The sequence below is a fragment of the Sinocyclocheilus rhinocerous genome, unplaced genomic scaffold (genome assembly GCF_001515625.1).
Source record: "Sinocyclocheilus rhinocerous isolate Xijiao unplaced genomic scaffold, SAMN03320098_v1.1 scaffold2868, whole genome shotgun sequence".
Lineage (NCBI taxonomy): Eukaryota > Metazoa > Chordata > Actinopteri > Cypriniformes > Cyprinidae > Sinocyclocheilus > Sinocyclocheilus rhinocerous.
In genome coordinates this window covers 159,488-164,020 of record NW_015623782.1, presented here as the reverse complement: position 1 = coordinate 164,020, position 4,533 = coordinate 159,488, and the positions used below count along the sequence as shown (strand labels likewise).

Below are 4,533 nucleotides of genomic sequence, written 5' to 3'. Positions count from 1 at the left end.
GTGTGAATGTTATAATAAATGTATTAACAGAGCTGTTGAAATTATCATTATTATTGTCTTACTTTTTATTTTATTTTACAGAACAACAGTAAAATTACAATACTAACATTTAGGATTGTTTATGGAGTTATTGCTTTTTCTCAACTTTTATTTTGGCGAAAAAAACACGCAGGAAGACAACAGCAGATTTATAAATGAGTCTCATTACGAATAAGTCTTGTAAAAAAAATAATAATAATCATAAAAATGTTGACTGAGCAACCGAGTACACTGTTACAGCGCAGATTTTCCTCGCGGTTTGGACTTTGAACCCTGGCTAACGAGCAGATAGCACCGCAAGTTCATGCAGCGCTGTCAGAACCTCGGACAGTTTAAATGCTTCCACACTGCTGACGTGTGTGCTGCATAATAAAGAGTGTGCGCCTCTCACTCTACGCTGGTTGCTATTTGAAAGCGTCACGTCATTGTTCGGTACAGTTTATTCGGTCTTTTTCGCTTATTCGGCCGAATTTCGGTTACCGAACATTCGGTGCATCCCTAGTTTATAGACGTTTCTCAGTACAAGTTTAGATGGTTGGCGCATGTTACATCTTCAAACACACTTTGCAAGTGAGCCAGACTCACAGTACATGCAGAGACGAGTGTGTGTGGAGCAGCATTTACTGCCAACCTCAAGTCAAATGTGAAACTCAAATGTCATTTAGAAAAGCAGTCGAGTCTGAATAGTGCGGAAGACACCGTAGCATCTCTCTCGTGATCTCCAGAGTCTCCTCCCACTCTTTTTCAGGAGGTGAATTACAGCGCAGCCCTTCTGTCCTCATCTCCTTGGTAACGGAGACACTGAGAGATGCTTCAGCTTCCACTGCGCTCACATAAAGGCCTCGGACGAGTTCAGATACAGAAGCCTCTTCATGCTTCATTCTGAATAAACGCTGTGATGTGAGCACAAACAAAAGTCCTCTGAGAATAAAGAGGAGAAAACATTCTGTCTGCATTCTGACTGTCACTTCCTGTAGAGACAGGAAATACAATGACACCCCTCCCAGAGAACAGACAATGATTAGAAACCCCTCCTGCCTCTGTTTGAACCAAAATACTCTATAAAATACTGTCTTTTGATAACATGCTGTAACTATCAACACCAAACTTTGGTCCAGTGTTTCCCTGCCGGCTGGAACACTTAATGCAGCTATTGGTTTTTCCGTTGTGCTTTTGATTGATTTTAGCTTTAGTTGCAGACAAACGCAGTGACCCTTTAGGACCGAGCAGAGCTTTTATCCCTAAATGGCCCAGAGTACAATCACAATCAGTCCAGACACAATAACTGTCATATGCAAGGAAGATCTCTCATCAGCTAGAAAACTAAAAACAGTGAAATAAAAGTAAAACTACAATTGCATTAATTCAATTGAGCCAGTTTCTAAACCCCATCACAAAGCAACAACAATCCCTTCAGATCACATTTTTTGGCTAGTCATACACATGATCTCTACACCCCTGGACAAATGCTATTATCCTCCATTATCTGGTCAAATCTCACTTTCTGCAAGGAAGATCTCTCATCAGCTAGAAAACTAAAAACAGTGAAATAAAAGTAAAACTACAATTGCATTAATTCAATTGAGCCAGTTTCTAAACCCCATCACAAAGCAACAACAATCCCTTCAGATCACATTTTTTGGCTAGTCATACACATGATCTTCTACACCCCTGGACAAATGCTATTATCCTCCATTATCTGGTCAAATCTCACTTTACACACAAGAAACACACACATATGACACTTCACGAAACCTGAATATCACAACCATAAGGTAACATCATATTCAATTCATTTTTTTGAGTTTTTGGAATAAATCTTTATTAATGTTAGAATGTGTTTTAAATTAATAATGCTTAAACAATTTTTTAGCGCAAAAAAATGCAATTACAATAAAAAGACTAAATGGACATTTGAATTTCTGCAAGAATTATTTTTGGGAAAATGCTCTCTTTTTTAGTATATTTAACATTTTTAGTGTATTTAACTTTGTGGATGCACAGTTGCAAATTTGCATTTGACTAACAATAATAATAATAAGAAGAAGAAGTATTATTATAAATAGTAATAATTCATAGTAGTAATAATAATAAATAAAAATATTAAACAAAACGAAATGTTACTATCGTAATATTTCTCCATAAAAAAATTGGTAAGTAAAGAAATAATAATAATTATAATAATTATAATATTTTATTTTACAGCACACTTCTCATAGAACACTATTACTATTGAAAAAATTCAAATATATGTGATATCTTTGAGTATAAGTAACATTTTGTGCATGCACAGTTGCAAATTTGCATTTCTTTTTTTTTTTATAGTAAACAGATCAGTTAAAGCAATGGTTTATTTTGCCTGAAAATGCCAAAAGTGGACAGAGATGGCAAAGGAAAAATCATTACAGACAAACTTTTGGTGCATCCCTAAATAAAATATGCCGACAAATCCTAACTCTAGGAAAGCAATAACCTCTTATAGCATTTTGCCGAGCTCATTTAACAATAAAATGATTATCATGACAAACAGAAATTATGTTTATAGCTCAGAGATTTATGTAGCGTTATATTAAACTCAGCGTATGTCTTAAGAGCACAGAGATGTGTAGGCATGACTGTGGTCGCTATGGAAACAAAACACGTTTCCATGGAAACCTGTACGATTATGTAATAGAGTATACAGTCACTTGTGTCCTGTTTTCTGCCCACTCACTAAAAACATGAACTCTTCCATGCAGCTCAATGGGAAGATCTGCTTCATCAACATCTACGGTTTTATCTCAGACTTTTTACGGCCTCTCAGCTTCTGTGGTCATTTTATCTTTCGTTTTCCCTCTGGCCACGTTTTAAGAAACCCTGGAAAGTTTTATTATCGATCAGGTCAACAAGCTAAACGTCTAAACGAATGTGCATATTCCTTCAAATTCCCACAAATGCCATGGAGGGAATGAGAAACTGTGTACGCTTTTTACTCAAAAAGTCCTGTAAAGCCATTGTAAGTGAGCCAGATCTCGCTGCATGAATTTCCTGCATCAATAATGGCTTCTTGACAGTTTCTGAACGGCAGTCAAATGCATTTCAGCCCACCAGCAGGCTCAGATGAAGGCTAAAGCCCATCAGACCGGGCCAGAACCCGTTCCAGAACTCGCGGTCAGCCGTTAAACCTGACAGCAGGCAATCAGAGAGAGTCTGTCGTGACTGAATGCGGCCAAACGAACCCAGTGATCGGCTTATAAATGCATATAAGACTGGAACACCTGCAGAGCTGGAGGACGTGCGTGTCTTTCTAACGGAGAGAGAAAGACAGAAAAGATGGAAAGTGTGAGACTCTCAGAAGACAATCTCTTAATTGCAGCAGTGTTTAAGTCTGCAGGTTGATTTAGTGCTCGTCTGATGCACATCTCAAGAGTTTCTTTGGAGATTATAAGTCGAATTGAGGCCTGAAACGATCACAGTTTTACAGTAAAACTGAACATGTGCTTGTGTGATTTTGTTGAATCATGCATCCAATGCTTACAAAATCTTACTAACACTTACAAGATTCTATCACTTAAAACAAATTAAATCTAAGCAATCTCACTTAAAAATCTATTTCCATAAAAAAAAAAAATCAAGTAAAATGATTTCTCACCAGGATTATTATGGTAAAAAAAAAATTTTTTTTAATTGTTACTTAAAATAAATTAAACTGAAATAAGTAAAATTAAGTAAAATGGTCATATTTTATATTATTTTAGCAAAGGCAAAATTTCTTACTTAAAGTTTAACTTTAAGTACTAAAATAACTAAAACAAATAAAAATTAATTATTAATAAATTAATAATATTCAAATAATTAAACAATTAAATTAAAACGTAAACAAAATATAAAAGTAAAAATGAATTCAAAATATTAATAAAACTATAATAGTATATCAACGAAAGTAAACGTGTTGAATCTTTCTGTATCGAAAGCCCAGGGGTTCAGCGGCATGAATTTGTGTCTTATCACCAACTCCTGAGGAACTTCCTCATTGACCTAGTTTCCAGAAGAGAAGTGTGTGAATTATCTCAGCCGTAACACTACACAGGTGTGAGGGAGGGTGTGGAGCAGCGCTTGTGTGTGTGTGTGTGTGCGTGTTAGTTAGAGCAGCATTTAATACACAGAGCCGTAGTTCACTGACAAGCTAGGCAATATCGCGTTAATAATTGAATGCGATTCATCTGCGATTATGACCGCGATATTGCCTAATTGTCAGTGAACTATGGCTCTGTGTATTAAATGCTGCTCCATCTGAAAGCAGGTGATGGAGATTTACTACCAATCACGGAACCGGCTTTACTGACGAGATGCGCATGACAATCGCATGCGATTAATTGCACAGCCTTAGTGTGTGTGCGTGTGTGTGTGTGTCAGTGTGAGAGTGTGTGTTTATGTGGGTGTGTGTGTGTGTGCGTGTGTGTGTGTCAGTGTGAGAGTGTGTGTTTATGTGGGTGTGTGTGTGTGTGCGTGTGT

General features: G+C 36.8%; 1 protein-coding gene across 5 annotated transcripts in view; it reads right to left on the bottom strand.

The window, feature by feature from the left end:
- The window catches only part of LOC107736871 (alpha-adducin-like), a 60,421-nt gene that overhangs the window by 52,349 nt on the left and 3,539 nt on the right, over window positions 1-4,533 (bottom strand). The window lies entirely within an intron of this gene.